Source organism: Oncorhynchus gorbuscha, linkage group LG14 (genome assembly GCF_021184085.1).
Source record: "Oncorhynchus gorbuscha isolate QuinsamMale2020 ecotype Even-year linkage group LG14, OgorEven_v1.0, whole genome shotgun sequence".
Classification (NCBI taxonomy): Eukaryota; Metazoa; Chordata; class Actinopteri; order Salmoniformes; family Salmonidae; genus Oncorhynchus; species Oncorhynchus gorbuscha.
Genome location: NC_060186.1, coordinates 1,489,818 through 1,513,611, shown reverse-complemented (window position 1 = coordinate 1,513,611; position 23,794 = coordinate 1,489,818). Strand labels below are relative to the sequence as shown.

General features: G+C 50.4%; 1 pseudogene; it reads left to right on the top strand.

Moving 5' to 3' along the window:
* Positions 1-21,413, top strand: part of LOC123995960 — a 71,709-nt pseudogene extending 50,296 nt beyond the window's left edge.
* Positions 21,414-23,794: the final 2,381 nt, after the last annotated feature.

Below are 23,794 nucleotides of genomic sequence, written 5' to 3'. Positions count from 1 at the left end.
AGTTGACAGTGTTGACTGACTGTAGTTGACAGTGTTGACTGACTGTAGTTGACAGTGTTGACTGACTGTGACAGTGTACTGTGTTGACTGACTGTAGTTGACAGTGTGTTGACTGACTGTAGTTGACAGTGTTGACTGACTGTAGTTGACAGTGTAATTTGTTGACTGACAGTAGTTGACAGTGTAATGTGTTGACTGACTGTAGTTGACAGTGTAATGTGTTGACTGACTGTAGTTGACAGTGTAATGTGTTGACTGTGTAATGTGTTGACTGACTGTAGTTGACAGTGTAATGTGTTGACTGATTGTAGTTGACGGTGTTGACATGACTGTAGTTGAGTGTTGACTGACTGTAGTTGACAGTGTACTGTGTTGACTGACTGTAGTTGACAGTGTAATGTATTGGCTGACTGTAGTTGACAGTGTAATGTGTTGACTGACTGTAGTTGACAGTGTAATGTGTTGACTGACTGTAGTTGACAGTGTAATGTGTTGACTGACTGTAGTTGACAGTGTAATGTGTTGACTGACTGTAGTTGACAGTGTACTGTGTTGACTGACTGTAGTTGACAGTGTTGACTGACTGTAGTTGACAGTGTACTGTGTTGACTGACTGTAGTTGACAGTGTTGACTGACTGTAGTTGACAGTGTTGACTGACTATAGTTGTCAGTGTAATGTGTTGACTGACTGTAGTTGACAGTGTAATGTGTTGACTGACTGTAGTTGACAGTGTTGACTGACTGTAGTTGACAGTGTTGACTGACTGTAGTTGACAGTGTAATGTGTTGACATGACTGTAGTTGACAGTGTTGACTGACTGTAGTTGACAGTGTTGACAGGTTAGGGAGGATTTGACGGGTTAGGGAGAAGTTGACGGGTTAGGGAGAAGTTGACGGGTTAGGGAGAAGTTGACGGGTTAGGGAGAAGTTGACGGGTTAGGGAGAAGTTGACGGGTTAGGGAGAAGTTGACGGGTTAGGGAGAAGTTGGGTTAGGGAGAAGTTGACGGGTTAGGGAGAAGGACGGGTTAGGGAGAATTTGACGGGTTAGGGAGAATTTGACGGGTTAGGGAGAATTTGACGGGTTAGGGAGAATTTGACGGGTTAGGGAGGGTTAGGGAGAATTTGACAGGTTAGGAGAATCAGGTTCAGGTTAGGGAGAAGACTGCTGTGCTCTAGCCACAAGCCTAGAAGCAATCAGCTCTGTTAAACCATCAGTACCACCTCCCACTGTGACATCACCTCCCACTGTGACATCACCCCTCACCTCCCATTGTGACATCACCCCTCACCTCCCACTGTGACATCACCCCTCACCTCCCACTGTGACATCACCCCTCACCTCCCACTGTGACATCACCCCTCACCTCCCACTGTGACATCACCCCTCACCTCCAACACCACCAGGACACAACACCTCCAGGACACAACACTCCGACCCCTCAACCCTCCTGTTCTCTGAAACCCACTCTATGGCCCAATCCCAAATACACCCCTAGACCCTACGCCAAGGTTCCCTAATTACATTCAGCCGTGGGGCAAATTGTTTTCTTCATCCTTGAGCGGATGGTAAGGGGTTGCTGAAGCATAGTTATTAATCATTTGTATCGCTGAAAATTGACCGCAAGTATCCCAGATAGATAGATAGATATTATATTAGAGGAACAATCATTTCAAACCTTGATTACATGTCAGTTTCTATTTATAAAATATATGGAATAGTTGGACAGATTTCCTAAATTTAAAATCACTGAGCTCATTTTCTGATGATTTTACGGTCTGTTTTTGTTTCATTAATGAAAAATTATTAGTAATAAAATATATACAAAATATCTTTGATCATTTTGGCATTGGGGAACCTTGGGGAACCCCTAGACCCTATGATCGGACCCCTAGACCCTATGATCGACCCCTAGACCCTATGATGGGGAACCTTGCCCTATGATCGAACCTATGATAGAACCCTATGCCCTATGATCGACCCTATGATCGACCCCTAGACCCTATGATCGACCCCTAGACCCTATGATCGACCCTAGACCCTATGATCGACCCCCTGAGACCCTATGATCGACCCTAGACCCTATGATCGACCCTATGACCCTAGACCCTATGATCGGAGACCCTATCGACCCTATGATCGACCCCTAGACCCTATGATCGGACCCCTAGACCCTATGATAGACCCCTGAGACCCTATGATCGACCCTAGACCCTATGAGACCCCCCTATGATCGAGACCCTATGATCAAACCCTAGACCCTATGATCGACCCCTAGACCCTATGATCGACCCCTAGACCCTATGATCGACCCTAGACCCTATGACCCTAGACCCTATGATCGACCCTAGACCCTATGATCGACCCCTAGACCCTATGATCGACCTAGACCCTATGATCGACCCTAGACCCTAACCCTAGACCCTATGATCGACCCCTAGACCCTATGATCACCCTAGACCCTATGAGACTAGACCCTATGATCTAGACCCTATGATCGACCCCTAGACCCTATGATCGACCCCTATGAGACCCTATGATCGACCCTATGATCGACCCTAGACCCTATGATCGACCCTAGACCCTATGATCGACCCTAGACCCTATGATCGACCCTAGACCCTATGATCGACCCTAGACCCTATGACCCTATGATCGACCCTAGACCCTATGATCGACCCCTAGACCCTATGATCGACCCTATGATCCTCTAGACCCTATGAGACCCTATGATCGACCCCTAGACCCTATGATCATGATCAAACCCCCTATGATCGACCCTATGATACCCCTAGACCCTATGATCGACCCTAGACCCTATGATCGACCCCTAGACCCTATGATCGACCCTATGATCAAACCCTAGACCCTATGATCGACCCCTAGACCCTATGATCGACCCTATGATCGAACCCTAGACCCTATGATCGACCCCTAGACCCTATGATCGACCCCTAGACCCTATGATCGACCCTATGATCGGACCCCTAGACCCTATGACCCTATGACCCTATGATCGACCCCTAGACCCTATGATGACCCTAGACCCTATGACCCTCGACCCTATGATCGACCCTAGACCCTATGATCTAGATGACCCCTAGACCCTATGATCGACCCCTAGACCCTATGATCGACCCCTAGACCCTATGATCGACCCCTAGACCCCTGACCCTATGATCAGACCCTAGATATGATCGACCCCTAGACCCTATGATCGACCCTAGACCCTATGATCGACCCCTAGACCCTATGATCGACCCCTAGACCCTATGATCGACCCCTAGACCCTATGATCAAACCCTAGACCCTATGATCGAGCCCTAGACCCCTAGACCCCCTATGATCGACCCTATGATCGACCCTAGACCCTATGATCGACCCTAGACCCTAGACCCTATGATCGACCCCTAGACCCTAGACCCTATGATCGACCCTAGACCCTATGATCGACCCCTAGACCCTAGACCCTATGATCGACCCCTAGACCCTATAGACCCTATGATCGACCCCTAGACCCTGATGATCGGACCCTATGATGACCCCTAGACCCTATGACCCTATGATCGAGACCCTATGAGACCCCTAGACCCTATGATCGATGATAGACCCTATGATCGACCCTAGACCCTATGATAGACCCTATGATCTAGACCCTATGATCGAACCCCTAGACCCTATGATCTATGGACCCTAGACCCTATGATCGGACCCCTAGACCCTATGATCGACCCCTAGACCCTATGATCGGACCCCTAGACCCTGATGACCCCTAGACCCTATGATCGACCCTAGACCCTATGATCGACCCCTAGACCCTATGATCGATGATCTATGACCCCTAGACCCTATGATGACCCCTAGACCCTATGACCCTAGACCCTATGATCGGACCCCTAGACCCTATGATCGGACCCCTAGACCCTATGACCCTAGACCCTATGATCGACCCCTAGACCCTATGATCGAACCCCTAGACCCTATGATCGACCCTATGACCCCTAGACCCTACCCCTGACCCTATGATCCCCTAGACCCTATGATCTAGACCCTATGATCCCCTAGACCCTATGATCGGACCCCCCTGAGACCCTATGACCCCTAGACCCTATGATCGGACCCCTAGACCCTATGATCGGATGATCGACCCCTAGACCCTATGATCGACCCCTAGACCCTGATGACCCTAGACCCTATGATCCCCTAGACCCTATGATCTAGACCCTATGATAGACCCTATGATCGACCCCTAGACCCTATGATCGGACCCCTAGACCCTATGATCGGACCCCTAGACCCTATGATCGGACCCTATGATCGGACCCCTAGACCCTATGATCGGACCCCTAGACCCTATGATCGGACCCCTAGACCCTATGATCGACCCCTAGACCCTATGATCGGACCCTAGACCCTATGATCCCTATGATGACCCCTAGACCCTATGATCGACCCTAGACCCTATGATCGACCCCTAGACCCTATGATCGACCCCTAGACCCTATGATCGTAACCCTAGACCCTATGATCGGACCCTATGATCGACCCCTAGACCCTATGATCGGACCCCTAGACCCTATGATCGGACCCCTAGACCCTATGATCGGACCCCTAGACCCTATGATCGGACCCCTAGACCCTATGATCGGACCCCTAGACCCTATGACCCTATGATCGGACCCCTAGACCCTATGATCGACCCCTAGACCCTATGATCGACCCTAGACCCTATGATCGACCCCTAGACCCTATGATCGGACCCCTAGACCCTATGATCGGACCCCTAGACCCTATGATCGGACCCCTAGACCCTATGATCGGACCCCTAGACCCTAGACCCTATGATCGACCCTAGACCCTATGAGACCCTAGACCCTATGATCGACCCTAGACCCTATGATCGACCCCTAGACCCTATGATCAGACCCCTAGACCCGACCCCTAGACCCTATGATCGGACCCCTAGACCCGACCCCTAGACCCTAGACCCCTAGACCCGACCCCTAGACCCTATGATCGGACCCCTAGACCCGACCCCTAGACCCTATGATCAGACCCCTAGACCCGACCCCTAGACCCTATGATCAGACCCCTAGACCCGACCCCTAGACCCTATGATCGGACCCCATGCACTTGTGGAGATCAGAGATGTTTTTTGACAGGTGTAAGCAATAGGGTATTTGTTCCAACTTGCCCTCTGATAGGCTAGGTGGAAGTTTCACTGTTTTGTTTTATACCCGTCATTTCATAGGTCTAGGGGTCGATCCTAGGCCATAGGGTCTAGGGGTCGATCCTAGGCCATAGGGTCTAGGGGTCGATCCTAGGGCATAGGGTCTAGGGGTCGATCCTAGGGCATAGGGTCTAGGGGTCCATCCTAGGGCATAGGGTCTAGGGGTCGATCCTAGGGCATAGGGTCTAGGGGTCGATCCTAGGGCATAGGGTCTAGGGGTCGATCCTAGGGCATAGGGTCTAGGGGTCGATCCTAGGGCATAGGGTCTAGGGTTCTGGCATAGGGTCTAGAGGTCGATCCTAGGACATAGGGTCTAGGTGTCAGTTTGGGACTGGACATATCCCTTCTCTCTATCACTCAAGCCCTGTCTTCCTCCTCTTCCTCCTCTTCCTCCTCCTACCACCGTTCTGTTTGCCCTTCTGTTTTCTTCTCATCCTCATCTTTCCTTTTCTTTTGTTTACCTCCCCCCTCCCTCCCTCCCTAACCCCCTCCCTCCCTTTCCTACTTCCAATTAGGGTCGACTGCAGGGCTGTCGGCCACGCCCCCGGCCTCGCTGCCTGGCTCATTGACCAATGTGAAGGCTCCTCAGAAGTCTCCGTGTCCACAGAGAGAGAGGAAGTCATCGTCCTCGTCTGACGACCGCAATAAGATGGTGAGACACAACCGCTACAAAACACAGACCTTCTTAGAGCTGATTGGTGTATAAGGAACACAGACCTTAGAGCTGATTGGTGTATAAGGAACACAGACCTTAGAGCTGATTGGTGTATAAGGAACACAGACCTTAGAGCTGATTGGTGTATAAGGAACACAGACCTTAGAGCTGATTGGTGTATAAGGAACACAGACCTTAGAGCTGATTGGTGTATAAGGAACACAGACCTTAGAGCTGATTGGTGTATAAGGAACACAGACCTTAGAGCTGATTGGTGTATAAGGAACACAGACCTTAGAGCTGATTGGTGTATAAGGAACACAGACCTTCTTAGAGCTGATTGGTGTATAAGGAACACAGACCTTCTTAGAGCTGATTGGTGTATAAGGAACACAGACCTTAGAGCTGATTGGTGTATAAGGAACACAGACCTTAGAGCTGATTGGTGTATAAGGAACACAGACCTTAGAGCTGATTGGTGTATCACAAAGCAGGATCAATAAGTTTACAATATGACTGAGATGCCAAACAATGACTATAGGAGTTGACAAGATGGCTAGAAAATGACCAGGTATTCAGTTGGAGAAAGACCTAGTAAAAACACACATAGTGTGGTGACACGCACAGAGCCTGTCACCGTGCGCTGCCACTTTAAGACCGGCTCTGTTGTAAAGCAGGAAGTAAAACCATCTGTAAAGCAGGTGTAGGCTCTGTTGTAAAGCAGGAAGTAAAACCATCTGTGTGTGCCCCCTCCCCCCATGTAGAAAACCCCAGACCCCACTGGGAGATCTCAGAAAAACCCTGGGCAGACGGGACTCTAGAAAAGTGACGACTGGGAGATCTCAGAAGGTCAGATCACCCTGGGTCAGAGGATAGGCTCTGGATCCTTTGGGACCGTCTTCAAGGGCAAGTGGCACGGCGACGTGGCGGTGAAGATGTTGAACGTGACAGCTCCCACACCACAGCAGCTACAGGCCTTTAAGAACGAGGTGGGAGTCCTCCGGTAAGACACGGGTTTTTAACGGTGAAGTCATGGTAATGAAAAGCTTGGCATGTACACAGTGGTGGAAATAGTAGTTTTACTGCGTTGACGTTGAGGTGATTAACTGCTACCTTCCAGGTCTTAGGTGTGTTGGGATATACAGTATAACCGACAAGTATAGTGTAAACAGGGCTTCTGTTTTTGTCATGAAATAGCAGGGCTTCTGTTTTGTCATGAAATAGCAGGGATTTTGTTTTGTCATGAAATAGCAGGGCTTCTCTGTTTTGTCATGAAATAGCAGGGCTTTTGTTTTTGTCATGAAATAGCAGGGCTTCTGTTTTTGTCATGAAATAGCAGGGCTTCTGTTTTGTCATGAAACAACAGGGCTTTTGTCATGAAATAGCAGGGCTTCTGTTTTGTCATGAAACAACAGGGCTTTTGTCATGAAATAGCAGGGCTTCTGTTTTGTCATGAAACAACAGGGCTTTTGTCATGAAATAGCAGGGCTTCTGTTTTGTCATGAAATAGCAGGGCTTCTGTTTTGTCATGAAACAACAGGGCTTTTGTCATGAAATAGCAGGGCTTCTGTTTTGTCATGAAATAGCAGGGCTTCTGTTTTGTCATGAAATAGCAGGGCTTCTGTTTTGTCATGAAATAGCATGCTGGATGGATAACTAAAAGCTCCTCCTCAGTGGTTTCCTCTCCCTGCTTCCTAACAGGAAGACTCGTCACGTCAACATCCTGCTGTTCATGGGTTACACCACCAAGCCTCAGCTGGCCATCGTGACCCAGTGGTGTGAGGGCTCCTCCCTCTACCACCATCTACACATCATAGAGACCAAGTTTGAGATGATCAAGCTCATAGATATCGCCCGGCAGACCGCGCAGGGCATGGAGTGAGTTAGTCCACGACACACTGGATGTACCCCGACTAGCACCCTGTTCCCAGAGCTAGTCCCAGACATAGGGAATAGGCTGCTACTTGGGATGCATCCCCTGGTTCACGCCCTCGTCCCCTACGCTGACTCTCCTGGTCCCCTACGCTGACTCTCCTGGTCCCCTACGCTGACTCTCCTGGTCCCCTACGCTGACTCTCCTGGTCCCCTACGCTGACTCTCCTGGTCCCCTACGCTGACTCTCCTGGTCCCCTACGCTGACTCTCCTCGTCCCCTACGCTGACTCTCCTCGTCCCCTACGCTGACTCTCTCGTCCCCTCTGACTCCCCTACGCTGACTCTCCTCGTCCCCTACGCTGACTCTCCTCGTCCCCTACGCTGACTCTCCTCGTCCCCTACGCTGACTCTCCTGGTTCTCCCCTCGACTCTCCTCCCTACGCTGACTCTCCTGGTTGACGCCCTCGTCCCCTACGCTGACTCTCCTGGTTGACTGGTTCCCTCGTCCCCTACGCTGACTCTCCTGGTTGACGCCTCGTCCCCTACGCTGACTCTCCTGGTTCACGCCCTCGTCCCCTACGCTGACTCTCCTGGTTCACGCCCTCGTCCCCTACGCTGACTCCTGGTCCCCACGCTGACTCCCTACGCGTCCCCTACGCTGACTCTCCTCGTCCCCTACGCTGACTCGCCCTCGTCCCCTACGCTGACTCTCCTGGTCCCCTACGATGACTCTCCTCGTCCCCTACGCTGACTCTCCTGGTTCCCCTGACGACGCTGACTCTCCCTCGTCGATGACTCCCTACGATGACTCTCCTCGTCCCCTACGCTGACTCTCCTCGTCCCCTACGCTGACTCTCCTGGTCCCCTACGATGACTCTCCTCGTCCCCTACGATGACTCTCCTCGTCCCCTACGATGACTCTCCTCGTCCCCTACGCTGACTCTCCTCGTCCCCTACGCTGACTCTCCTCGTCCCCTACGCTGACTCTCCTGGTCCCCTATGCTGACTCTCCTGGTTCACGCCCTCGTCCCCTACGCTGACTCTCCTGGTTCACGCCCTCGTCCCCTACGCTGACTCTCCTGGTCCCCTACGCTGACTCTCCTGGTCCCCTACACTGACTCTCCTGGTCCCCTACGCTGACTCCCCTCGTCCCCTACGATGACTCTCCTCGTCCCCTACGCTGACTCTCCTCGTCCCCTACGCTGACTCTCCTCGTCCCCTACGCTGACTCTCCTCGTCCCCTACGCTGATTCTCCTCGTCCCCTACGCTGATTCTCCTCGTCCCCTACGCTGACTCTCCTCGTCCCCTACGCTGACTCTCCTCGTCCCCTACGCTGACTCTCCTCGTCCACGCTGACTCTCCGTCGTCCCTACGCTGACTCTCCTCGTCCCCTACGCTGACTCTCCTCGTCCCCTACGCTGACTCTCCTCGTCCCCTACGCTGACTCTCCTCGTCCCCTACGCTGACTCTCCTCGTCCCCTACGCTGACTCTCCTGGTCCCCTACGCTGACTCTCCTCGTCCCCTACGCTGACTCTCCTCGTCCCCTACCCTGACTCTCCTCGTCCCCTACGCTGACTCTCCTGGTCCCCTACGCTGACTCTCTCCTCGTCCCCTACGTCCCCGACTCTCTCTCCTCGTCCCCTACGCTGACTCTCCTCGTCCCCTACGCTGACTCTCCTCGTCCCCTACGCTGACTCTCCTCGTCCCCTACGCTGACTCTCCTCGTCCCCTACGCTGACTCTCCTCGTCCCCTACCCTGACTCTCCTCGTCCCCTACGCTGACTCTCCTGGTTCACACCCTCGTCCCCTACGCTGACTCTCCTCGTCCCCTACACTGACTCTCCTCGTCCCCTACGCTGACTCTCCTCGTCCCCTACGCTGACTCTCCTCGTCCCCTACACTGACTCTCCTCGTCCCCTACGCTGACTCTCCTGGTCCCCTACGCTGACTCTCCTCGTCCCCTAACACTCACAGACTGGTACAGTGGAGGTTAGGAGAGTCTTAACACTCACAGACTGGTACAGTGGAGGTCAGGAAATATGTCTAGTGTTTATTGATTACTAACTAACCTGTGCTGTTGTGGTTTTCCTCCCTAGTTACCTGCACGCCAAATCCATCATCCACAGAGACCTGAAGAGCAACAGTATCCTCTCTGACCTTTCACCTTTTTTCCAACAAGCACCTTTCACAGTCTGTCTGACCTTTGACCCATTCTATAAGGAAGGCAGTCATAATCACCCCTCTCCGCTGTGTCGCCTAATCAACATGTCATCGATAGGACATCGTCTTTGTGTTCAGATCTGTTTTTACATGGTAGTCATTTAGCAGGACACTATTATTCAGAGGGATATACAGTTAGAGCCTCCATCTTCAGGTGGACTAGGTGAGACGGAGACGAGTGTTGGTGCAGACGGAGTTCCCCCTCTCCCCAGACGGAGCTCCCCCTCTCCCCAGACGGAGCTCCCCTCTCCCCAGACGGAGCTCCCCTCTCCCCAGACGGAGCTCCCCTCTCCCCAGACTGAGTTCCCCCTCTCCCCAGACTGAGTTCCCCCTCTCCCCAGACGGAGTTCCCCCTCTCCCCAGACGGAGCCCCCTTCTCCCCAGACGGAGTTCCCCTTCTCCTCCCCAGACGGAGTTCCCCCTCTCCCCAGACGGAGCTCCCCCTCTCCCCAGACGGAGTTCCCCTCTCCCCAGACGGAGTTCCCCCTCTCCCCAGACTGAGTTCCCCCTCTCCCCAGACGGAGTTCCCCCCTCCCCAGACGGAGTTCCCCTCTCCCCAGACGGAGCTCCCCCTCTCCCCAGACGGAGCTCCCCCTCTCCCCAGACGGAGCTCCCCCTCTCCCCAGACGGAGCTCCCCTCTCCCCAGACGGAGCTCCCCTTCTACTCCCCAGACGGAGCTCCCCCTCCTCCCCAGACGGAGCTCCCTTCTCCTCCCCAGACGGAGCTCCCCTTCTCCTCCCCAGACGGAGCTCCCCTCTCCCCAGACGGAGCTCCCCTTCTCCTCCCCAGACGGAGCTCCCCCTCTCCCCAGACGGAGCTACCCCAGCAGTCCCTTAGACGGAGGTTCCTTAACCCCTCCCCTCCCAGACATCTTCCTCCCACGAGGACCTGACCGTGAAGATAGGAGACTTCGGCCTTGCCACAGTGAAGTCCCGTTGGAGCGGCTCCCACCAGTTTGAACAGCTCTCTGGCTCCATCCTGTGGATGGTGAGTGATACTGCAGGGATTAAGAGGAGAACCTGAATAGACTAACCAACCAGCAAGAGAATTCAATCTACATTATTCTACATTATTAGAATCCAATCTACATTATTAGAATTCAATCTATATTATTAGAATGTAATCTACATTATTAGAATTCAATCTACATTATTAGAATTCAATCTACATTATTAGAATTCAATCTACATTATTAGAATTCAATCTACATTATTAGAATTCAATCTACATTATTAGAATTTAATCTACATTATTAGAATTCAATCTACATTATTCTACATTATTAGAATGTAATCTACATTATTAGAATTCAATCTACATTATTCTACATTATTAGAATTCAATCTACATTATTAGAATTTAATCTACATTATTAGAATCCAATCTACATTATTAGAATGTAATCTACATTATTAGAATGTAATCTAGGGAAAGGGGGATACCTAGTCAGCTGTCTAACTGAAGTGTTTCTTCCTCATTTAACCCTCTGAATCAGAGAGGTGTGGGGGGGCTGCCTTAGTCAACATCCCCTTCAGCGCCTGGGGAACAGTGGGTTAACTGCCTTCCCCAGGGGAACAGTGGGTTAACCCCTTGTTCAGGGGAACAGTGGGTTAACCCCTTGTTCAGGGGAACAGTGGGTTAACTCCCTTGTTCAGGGGAACAGTGGGTTAACTGCCTTGTCCAGGGGAACAGTGGGTTAACTGCCTTGTCCAGGGGAACAGTGGGTTAACTGCCTTGCTCAGGGCCTGGGGAACAGTGGGTTAACTGCCTTGCTCAGGGCCTGGGGAACAGTGGGTTAACTGCCTTGCTCAGGGCCTGGGGAACAGTGGGTTAACTGCCTTGCTCAGGGCCTGGGGAACAGTGGGTTAACTGCCTTGCTCAGGGCCTGGGGAACAGTGGGTTAACTGCCTTGCTCAGGGTCTGGGGAACAGTGGGTTAACTGCCTTGCTCAGCGGCAGAACGTCAGATTTCTTTACCTTGTCAGCTCGGGGATTCGATCCAGCAACCTTCCGGTAACTGGCCCAACGCTCCAACCACATTAATCTACGTTGTCAGAATGTGTAATCTACATTATCAGAATGTGTAATCTACATTATCAGAATGTAATCTACATTATCAGAATGTAATCTACATTGTCAGAATGTGTAATCTACATTATCAGAATGTGTAATCTACATTATCAGAATGTAATCTACATTGTCAGAATGTGTAATCTACATTGTCAGAATGTGTAATCTACATTGTCAGAATGTGTAATCTACATTGTCAGAATGTAATCTACGTTGTCAGAATGTAATCTATGTTATCAGAATGTAATCTACGTTATCAGAATGTAATCTACGTTATCAGAATGTGTAATCTACATTATCAGAATGTAATCTACATTGTCAGAATGTAATCTACATTATCAGAATGTAATCTACATTATCAGAATGTAATCTACATTGTCAGAATGTGTAATCTATATTGTCAGAATGTGTAATCTACATTGTCAGAATGTGTAATCTACATTGTCAGAATGTAATCTACGTTGTCAGAATGTAATCTATGTTATCAGAATGTAATCTACGTTATCAGAATGTAATCTACGTTATCAGAATGTAATCTACGTTATCAGAATGTAATCTACGTTGTCAGAATGTAATCTACATTGTCAGAATGTAATCTACGTTATCAGAATGTAATCTACGTTATCAGAATGTAATCTACGTTATCAGAATGTAATCTACGTTATCAGAATGTAATCTACGTTATCAGAATGTGTAATCTACATTGTCAGAATGTGTAATCTACATTATCAGAATGTGTAATCTACATTGTCAGAATGTAATCTACGTTGTCAGAATGTAATCTATGTTATCAGAATGTAATCTACGTTATCAGAATGTAATCTACGTTATCAGAATGTAATCTACATTGTCAGAATGTAATCTACATTGTCAGAATGTAATCTACGTTATCAGAATGTGTAATCTACATTATCAGAATGTAATCTACATTGTCAGAATGTAATCTACATTATCAGAATGTGTAATCTACATTATCAGAATGTAATCTACATTGTCAGAATGTGTAATCTATATTGTCAGAATGTGTAATCTACATTGTCAGAATGTGTAATCTACATTGTCAGAATGTAATCTACGTTGTCAGAATGTAATCTATGTTATCAGAATGTAATCTACGTTATCAGAATGTAATCTACGTTGTCAGAATGTAATCTACATTGTCAGAATGTAATCTACGTTATCAGAATGTAATCTACGTTATCAGAATGTAATCTACGTTATCAGAATGTAATCTACGTTATCAGAATGTAATCTACGTTATCAGAATGTGTAATCTACATTGTCAGAATGTAATCTACATTATCAGAATGTGTAATCTACATTGTCAGAATGTAATCTACGTTGTCAGAATGTAATCTATGTTATCAGAATGTAATCTACGTTATCAGAATGTAATCTACGTTATCAGAATGTAATCTACATTGTCAGAATGTAATCTACATTGTCAGAATGTAATCTACGTTATCAGAATGTAATCTACGTTATCAGAATGTAATCTACGTTATCAGAATGTAATCTACGTTATCAGAATGTAATCTACGTTGTCAGAGCTGCTCTGAAAGGATCAGATATCTTGTTGGTTTTTAGGAAACACGGTCAATAAATGCATCAGTCTAAATGTGACATCTCGGGGAATTAGTCTTTCCTCAAACCCTCCTCTCTTCTGGCCTCCATCTCAAAGCTCATTGGTGGAGAGGGTCTGGGGGGGGGGGGGGGTACCTCAAATCTTCTCCTCCAGTGCGGTTTGAGGAGGAGGCAGGACGGAAGGCTGCAAGGACGATACTTTTGAGACCCAGTGTACAGGGTGAAAGGTCAATTCCAATCAATTCAGGAAGTAAACCCAAAAATTATAATTCCTCCATTTGAAGAGAATTGTAATTGACAGTGTACTTCTTGACTTGACTGTAATTGAGCCCGACCCTGCCCAATGTGGCTGTATATCTTGGTAAACTGTGTGACTCTGCTGTCCCTCCCGTCTGCCTGTAGGCCCCAGAGGTCATCCGTCTGCAGGATAAGAACCCGTACAGCTTCCAGTCCGACAATAACCACTCTACGCCTTCGGGATAGTTCTCTACGAGTTGATGTCTGGGGCCTTGCCCTACTCCAACATCAATAACAGAGACCAGGTAAATATCTCTCCTGTTTTACATACATTTATAATGTTCTCTACGAGTTGATGTCTGGGGCCTTGCCCTACTCCAACATCAATAACAGAGACCAGGTAAATATCTCTCCTGTTTTACATACATTTATAATGTTCTTATCGAGTTGATGTCTGGGGTCCTGTCCTACCTGAGCACGGTCTCCTACCCCTGACCTCTGACCCTGTACCTCTCTCCTCTAGATAATCTTCATGGTGGGTCGGGTATACCTGTTTCCTGACCTCTAACCCTCCACCTCTCCCCTCTAGATAATCTGCATGGTGGGTCGGGGCTACCTGTCTCCTGAGCTCTGACCTCTAACCCTCCACCTCTCCCCTCTAGATAATCTTCATGGTGGGTCGGGGCTCCCTGACCTCTGACCTCTAACCCTCCACCTCTCTCCTCTAGGTAATCTTCATGGTGAGTCGTGGATACCTGTCTCCTGACCTCTGACCTCTACCTCTCTCCTGACCTCTGACCTCTACCTCTCTCCTCTAGATAATCTGCATGGTGGGTCGGGGGTACCTGTCTCCTGACCTCTACCTCTCTCCTCTAGATAATCTGCATGGTGGGTCGGGGCTACCTGTCTCCTGAGCTCTGACCTCTAACCCTCCACCTCTCCCCTCTAGATAATCTTCATGGTGGGTCGGGGCTCCCTGACCTCTGACCTCTAACCCTCCACCTCTCTCCTCTAGGTAATCTTCATGGTGAGTCGTGGATACCTGTCTCCTGACCTCTGACCTCTACCTCTCTCCTGACCTCTGACCTCTACCTCTCTCCTCTAGATAATCTGCATGGTGGGTCGGGGGTACCTGTCTCCTGACCTCTACCTCTCTCCTCTAGATAATCTGCATGGTGGGTCGGGGCTACCTGTCTCCTGACCTCTAACCTCTACCTCTCTCCTCTAGATAATCTTCATGGTGGGTCGGGGATACCTGTCTCCTGACCTCTGACCTCTAATCCTCCACCTCTCCCCTCTAGATAATCTTCATGGTGGGTCGGGGCTACCTGTCTCCTGACCTCTAACCTCTACCTCTCTCCTCTAGATAATCTGCATGGTGGGTCAGGAATACCTATCTCCTGACCGCTGACCTCTAACCCTCCACCTCTCCCCTCTAGATAATCTGCATGGTGGGTCAGGAATACCTATCTCCTGACCTCTGACCTGTAACCCTCTACCTCTCCCCTCTAGATAATCTTCATGGTGGGTCGGGGATACCTGTCTCCTGACCTCTGACCCTCCACCTCTCTCCTCTAGATAATCTTCATGGTGGGTCGGGGATACCTGTCTCCTGACCTCTGACCCTCTACCTCTCCCCTCTAGATAATCTTCATGGTGGGTCGGGGATACCTGTCTCCTGACCTCTGACCTCTAACCCTCCACCTCTCTCCTCTAGATAATCTTCATGGTGGGTCGGGGATACCTGTCTCCTGACCTCTGACCCTCTACCTCTCTCCTCTAGATAATCTTCATGGTGGGTCGGGGATACCTGTCTCCTGACCTCTGACCCTCTACCTCTCTCCTCTAGATAATCTTCATGGTGGGTCGGGGATACCTGTCTCCTGACCTCTGACCCTCTACCTCTCCCCTCTAGATAATCTTCATGGTGGGTCGGGGATACCTGTCTCCTGACCTCTGACCCTCTACCTCTCTCCTCTAGATAATCTTCATGGTGGGTCGGGGGTACCTGTCTCCTGACCTCTGACCCTCTACCTCTCTCCTCTAGATAATCTTCATGGTGGGTCGGGGATACCTGTCTCCTGACCTCTGACCCTCTACCTCTCTCCTCTAGATAATCTTCATGGTGGGTCGGGGTACCTGTCTCCTGACCTCTGACCCTCTACCTCTCTCCTCTAGATAATCTTCATGGTGGGTCGGGGATACCTGTCTCCTGACCTCTGACCCTCTACCTCTCCCCTCTAGATAATCTTCATGGTCGGTCGGGGATACCTGTCTCCTGACCTCTAACCCTCCACCTCTCCCCTCTAGATAATCTTCATGGTGGGTCGGGGATACCTGTCTCCTGACCTCTGACCCTCTACCTCTCTCCTCTAGATAATCTTCATGGTGGGTCGGGGATACCTGTCTCCTGACCTCTGACCTCTAACCCTCTACCTCTCTCCTCTAGATAATCTTCATGGTGGGTCGGGGATACCTGTCTCCTGACCTCTGACCTGTAACCCTCTAGCTCTTTCCTCTAGATAATCTTCATGGTGGGTCGGGGATACCTGTCTCCTGACCTCTGACCTCTACCTCTCTCCTCTAGATAATCTTCATGGTGGTTCGGGGATACCTGTCTCCTGACCTCTGACCCTCTACCTCTCTCCTCTAGATAATCTTCATGGTGGGTCGGGGATACCTGTCTCCTGACCTCTGACCTCTACCTCTCTCCTCTAGATAATCTTCATGGTGGGTCGGGGATACCTGTCTCCTGACCTCTAACCCTCCACCTCTCTCCTCTAGATAATCTTCATGGTGGGTCGGGGATACCTGTCTCCTGACCTCTGACCCTCTACCTCTCCCGTCTAGATAATCTTCATGGTGGGTCGGGGATACCTGTCTCCTGACCTCTAACCCTCCACCTCTCTCCTCTAGATAATCTTCATGGTGGGTCGGGGATACCTGTCTCCTGACCTCTGACCCTCTACCTCTCCCGTCTAGATAATCTTCATGGTGGGTCGGGGATACCTGTCTCCTGACCTCTGACCTCTACCTCTCTCCTCTAGATAATCTTCATGGTGGGTCGGGGATACCTGTCTCCTGACCTCTAACCCTCCACCTCTCTCCTCTAGATAATCTTCATGGTGGGTCGGGGATACCTGTCTCCTGACCTCTGACCCTCTACCTCTCCCGTCTAGATAATCTTCATGGTGGGTCGGGGATACCTGTCTCCTGACCTCTGACCCTCTACCTCTCTCCTCTAGATAATCTTCATGGTGGGTCGGGGATACCTGTCTCCTGACCTCTGACCTCTAACCCTCCACCTCTCCCCTCTAGATAATCTTCATGGTGGGTCGGGGATACCTGTCTCCTGACCTCTGACCCTCCACCTCTCTCCTCTAGATAATCTTCATGGTGGGTCGGGGATACCTGTCTCCTGACCTCTGACCCTCTACCTCTCTCCTCTAGATAATCTTCATGGTGGGTCGGGGATACCTGTCTCCTGACCTCTGACCCTCTACCTCTCTCCTCTAGATAATCTTCATGGTGGGTTGGGGATACCTGTCTCCTGACCTCTGACCCTCTACCTCTCTCCTCTAGATAATCTTCATGGTGGGTCGGGGATACCTGTCTCCTGACCTCTGACCTCTAACCCTCCACCTCTCTCCTCTAGATAATCTTCATGGTGGGTCGGGGATACCTGTCTACTGACCTCTGACCCTCCACCTCTCTCCTCTAGATAATCTTCATGGTGGGTCGGGGATACCTGTCTCCTGACCTCTGACCCTCTACCTCTCTCCTCTAGATAATCTTCATGGTGGGTCGGGGATACCTGTCTCCTGACCTCTGACCCTCTACCTCTCCCCTCTAGATAATCTTCATGGTGGGTCGGGGATACCTGTCTCCTGACCTCTAACCCTCTACCTCTCTCCTCTAGATAATCTTCATGGTGGGTCGGGGATACCTGTCTCCTGACCTCTGACCCTCTACCTCTCTCCTCTAGATAATCTTCATGGTGGGTCGGGGATATCTGTCTCCTGACCTCTGACCTCTGACCCTCTACCTCTCTCCTCTAGATAATCTTCATGGTGGGTCGGGGATACCTGTCTCCTGACCTCTGACCCTCTACCTCTCTCCTCTAGATAATCTTCATGGTGGGTCGGGGATACCTGTCTCCTGACCTCTGACCCTCTACCTCTCCCCTCTAGATAATCTTCATGGTGGGTCGGGGATACCTGTCTCCTGACCTCAGTAAGGTGCGCTCCAACTGTCCTAAAGCCATGAGGAGGCTGATGGCTGACTGTATGAAGAAGAAGAGAGAGGAACGACCCCTATTCCCTCAGGTAACTATGGAGACGGGACCCCTATTCCCTCGGGTAACGATGGAGGACGGGACTCCTATTCCCTCAGGTAACTATGGAGACGGGACCCCTATTCCCTCAGGTAACTATGGAGACGGGACCCCTATTCCCTCAGGTAACGATGGAGGACGGGACCCCTATTCCCTCAGGTAACTATGGAGACGGGACCCCTATTCCCTCAGGTAACTATGGAGACGGGACCCCTATTCCCTCAGGTAACTATAGAGACGGGACCCCTATTCCCTCAGGTAACTATGGAGGACGTGACCCCTATTCCCTCAGGTAACTATGGAGGACGGGACCCCTATTCCCTCAGGTAACTATGGAGACGGGACCCCTATTCCCTCAGGTAACTATGGAGGACGGAACCCCTATTCCCTCAGGTAACGATGGAGGACGGGACCCCTATTCCCTCAGGTAACTATGGAGATGGGACCCCTAATTCCCTCAGGTAACTATGGAGGACGGGACCCCTAATTCCCTCTCAGGTAACTATGGAGACGGGACCCCTATTCCCTCTCAGGTAACTATGGAGACGGGACCCCTAATTCCCTCTCAGGTAACTATGGAGACGGGACCCCTATTCCCTCTCAGGTAACTATGGAGACGGGACCCCTAATTCCCTCTCAGGTAACGATGGAGACGGGACCCCTATTCCCTCAGGTAACTATGGAGACGGGACCCCTAATTCCCTCAGGTAACTATGGAGACGGGACCCCTAATTCCCTCAGGTAACTATGGAGACGGGACCCCTAATTCCCTCTCAGGTAACTATGGAGACGGGACCCCTATTCCCTCAGGTAACTATGGAGACGGGACCCCTAATTCCCTCAGGTAACTATGGAGACGGGACCCCTAATTCCCTCAGGTAACTATGGGAGACCCTAATTCCCTCTCAGGTAACTATGGAGACGGGACCCCTATTCCCTCTCAGGTAACTATGGAGACGGGACCCCTAATTCCCTCTCAGGTAACTATGGAGACGGGACCCCTATTCCCTCAGGTAACTATGGAGACGGGACCCCTAATTCCCTCAGGTAACTATGGAGGACGGGACCCCTATTCCCTCTCAGGTAACTATGGAGACGGGACCCCTAATTCCCTCTCAGATAACTATGGAGACGGGACCCCTATTCCCTCTCAGGTAACTATGGAGACGGGACCCCTAATTCCCTCTCAGGTAACTATGGAGATGGGACCCCTATTCCCTCAGGTAACTATGGAGACGGGACCCCTAATTCCCTCAGGTAACGATGGAGACGGGACCCCTATTCCCCCAGGTAACTATGGAGACGGGACCCCTAATTCCCTCAGGTAACTATGGAGACGGGACCCCTAATTCCCTCAGGTAACGATGGAGACGGGACCCCTATTCCCTCAGGTAACTATGGAGGACGGGACCCTTATTCCCTCAGGTAACTATGGAGATGGGACCCCTATTCCCTCAGGTAACGACGGGGACGGGACCCCTATTCCCTCAGGTAACTATGGAGATGGGACCCCTATTCCCTCAGGTAACGACGGAGGACGGGACCCCTATTCCCTCTCAGGTAACTATGGATACGGGACCCCTATTCCCTCAGGTAACTATGGAGGACGGGACCCCTATTCCCTCTCAGGTAACTATGGAGAACACTTCACTGTACATGCCAGGGGTTGAGCTGAATGTTTTAAAATGACCAAGACTATCCACCCCACCAAGATATTCACCTCACCAGAAACCTCCTTCCTGCTCATGTGGTTAAGGCTGGTAACCTGTGTGGGGACCGAGCCAGCACTCCTTGGTTGTTGTTTAACTTGTATGTATGAAGGAGAATGTGTTATTTCCACCACCAGGTGGCCTCCAGAGTACTAGAAATACATTCACACTAGCGTCTCACTGTGTTTTTAAAGGCTGCTGGAAAGCCCAGCTGAGGATCTGCTGACCGCCTCAATCTAAGATTCTCTGACTTGGCTGTCAGCTTTCTTCCTATTTGAGACGAGCGATACGAGAGAGGGGATTGGCTAGGGATGACCTAATAACCTCCTGTGTTTTCTCCTCTGACCTCCTCTGTCAGATCCTGGCGTCCATTGAGCTGCTGGCGCGTTCTTTACCCAAGATCCACCGCTCCGCGTCGGAACCCTCACTGAACCGAGCCGGGTTCCAGACGGAGGACTTCAGCCTGTACGCCTGCTCCTCCCCCAAAACCCCGATACAGGGGGGATACGGTGAGGGGCCACACACGCGCTGGGGGTCCTGTAGTTTCTCCATGGTCAGAGTGTTACTGCCATTTTAAATGTGCTCACGTAACCTGATCTGTGATCAATGATTTGGCCTGTTGAAATAATAGATAGGATTGGAACATAGACACAATGAGACTCATTTAGCACTTCAGAACAGAACTGCTGTCTCTCTCTCCTCTCTCTCTCTCTCTTCCACTCTGTACTGCTGTCTCTCTCCTCTCTCTCTCTTCCACTCTGTACTGCTGTCTCTCTCTCTCTCTCTCTCTTCCACTCTGTACTGCTGTCTCTCTCTCTCTCTCTCTCTTCCACTCTGTACTGCTGTCTCTCTCTCCTCTCTCTCTCTCTTCCACTCTGTACTGCTGTCTCTCTCCTCTCTCTCTCTCTTCCACTCTGTACTGCTGTCTCTCTCTCTCTCTCTCTCTCTTCCACTCTGTACTGCTGTCTCTCTCCTCTCTCTCTCTTCCACTCTGTACTGCTGTCTCTCTCCTCTCTCTCTCTTCCACTCTGTACTGCTGTCTCTCTCCTCTCTCTCTCTCTTCCACTCTGTACTGCTGTCTCTCTCTCTCTCTCTCTCTTCCACTCTGTACTGCTGTCTCTCTCTCTCTCTCTCTCTCTTCCACTCTGTACTGCTGTCTCTCTCTCCTCTCTTCCAACCTGATGTTCTCTCTCTTCTCTTCATTCCAGGGGAGTTTTCAGCATTTAAATAATATGCTGATCCAGATTCCACCAGTTCAGCCAGTCCATCCCTCGTCCCTCTTCAACAAGTCTTGTGTTCCTGCGGTGGATTACTTCATCCATTTTAACCACAAACCAACATCCTAGTCTCAAAAGAACGTGCTGTTTTCTACTTTCCACACCTAAAGAGACAGACATCCTCTTCCTCGCTCCGCTCCACGTCTCAGGAGCTCTACAGATGAGATCTCCGCTGGGGAATCACCACATCGGGGGGAAAACTACCAAATCTGATTTTAGAAACAAGGAAAATGACACACAACCAGACACACGACCAGACACCCAACCAAAAGTTGAATGAAACCAACCAGACACCCAACCAGACACCCGACCAGACACCCTGAAGAAACCAAACCAGACACCCAACCAGACACCCGACCAGACACACACCAGACCAGACACCCAACCAGACACCCGACCAGACACCCGACCAGACACACGACCAGACACACAGACCAGACACACAACCAGACACCCGACCAGACACCCGACCAGACACCCGACCAGACACAACCAGACCAGACACACAACCAGACACACAACCAGACACCCGACCAGACACCCAACCAGACCAGACACCCGACCAGACACACAACCCAGACAGACCAGACACACTGAAGAAACCAAACACACACAACCAGACACACAACCAGACACCCAACCAGACACCCAACCAGACACCCGACCAGACACGACCACCAGACACACTGACCAGAAACCAGACCAGACACAACCAGACACACAACCAGACACACAACCAGAAGAAACCAGACCAGACACCCGACCAGACACCCAACCAGACACACTGAAGAAACCAAACCAGACACCCAACCAGACACACTGAAGAAACCAAACCAGACACACAACCAGACACACTGAAGAAACCAGACCAGACACCCAACCAGACACACAACCAGACACACTGAAGAAACCAAACCAGACACACAACCAGACACACTGAAGAAACCAAACCAGACCAGAACACCAGAAACCAGACACCCAACCAGACACACAACCAGACACACTGAAGAAACCAAACCAGACACACAACCAGACACACTGAAGAAACCAAACCAGACACACTGAGGAAACCCACCAGACAACCAGACACACTGAAGAAACCAAACCAGACACACAACCAGACACCCAACCAGACACCCAACCAGACACCCGACCAGACACGACCAGACACACAACCAGACGCACTGAAGAAACCAGACCAGACAGCCAACCAGACACCCAACCAGACCAGAGGATGAAGGGAAAACTGTAAAAGGAGAGAACAGCACTTCTTGATTGTAGGACTGATGCAGGAGGAATATAACTGTTGAGAGCACAAGGACAGGATTGGGGTTAGGGGTCAAGAGAGGTTAGAGGTCGATGGGTTTGGGAAGCACACGCCTTCTCACTCCCCTCCATGACGAAGAGGGCGGAGCTACAGGCACAGGAAATCACACTTCTTTCCTGGCTGCTCATTGGTTACCCGAGATGAAGGGGCCAGGTCTGAGCCAATCGCTGATAAGCTGGATTTCCCAGGGGGGTGGAGTCGACCCTGTGGGAAGAGGACTTGAAATTTTTTATTTATTTGAAGAAATGAAATCCCCAGTTCGTGTTTGTTTTGTGATTTTAAGGATATGTGGGGGGGGGGGCTGTTCTGAGCTTTTAGTTCTTCTTGTTTTGGTTGATGAGATTGTTGATGTTTTTACTGTCACTACAAAGCATTCCTACCCGGTGATAGGTGATCGACTCAAGCTTCACTGAAAGGACAGAACTCTGAGACTGTCCCCTCAGCGACTCACAGATCTGTCTCGACTGAAGCTTCACTGAAAGGACAGCGACTCTGAGACTGTCCCCTCAGCGCTCTCTCTCTCACAGATCTGTCTCGACTGAAGCTTCACTGAAAGGACAGCGACTCTGAGACTGTCCCCTCAGCGCTCTCTCTCTCACAGATCTGTCTCGACTGAAGCTTCACTGAAAGGACAGCGACTCTGAGACTGTCCCCTCAGCGCTCTCTCTCACAGATCTGTCTCGACTGAAGCTTCACTGAAAGGACAGCGACTCTGAGACTGTCCCCTCAGCGCTCTCTCTCACAGATCTGTCTCGACTCAAGCTTCACTGAAAGGACAGCGACTCTGAGACTGTCCCCTCAGCGCTCTCTCTCACAGATCCATTTTCCAATGAAAGATGCTTTTCCACATTTTTTTCCAGACTCCGGGATCTTTGCCTTTGTCATTTCGCTCACATCATTTTGATTTAGTTTTTATGGAGTCGACCGGAAAAACGCCAACATCCACTTTTTTTTTTCAGGGATACACAGTGTGTTCAACCTAACTTCCGTTTCCCCTGAAAACCAGAAGTGAGGAACTCCGCTCGCTACGTTAGCGTCACAAAGAGCCTTTTTGAAATCAGCCGAGGACCGTTGTTTTTGGAAGGGACAACAACAGGTCCGTTAGAGAGAGAAACTGTGTGAATCTAAGATGGCTGCCAGTGCCTCTTCAGACTTGGTGTTTTGACTTGGTGTTTTGAGGAGGGGGGGGTAGGGGAGAGCCCGATCACAATCCTCTAGGACCGAGTTTACAGGGGTGTGGAGGGCGGAGAGAGGGGGGGGAGGGGGTGTGGAGGAC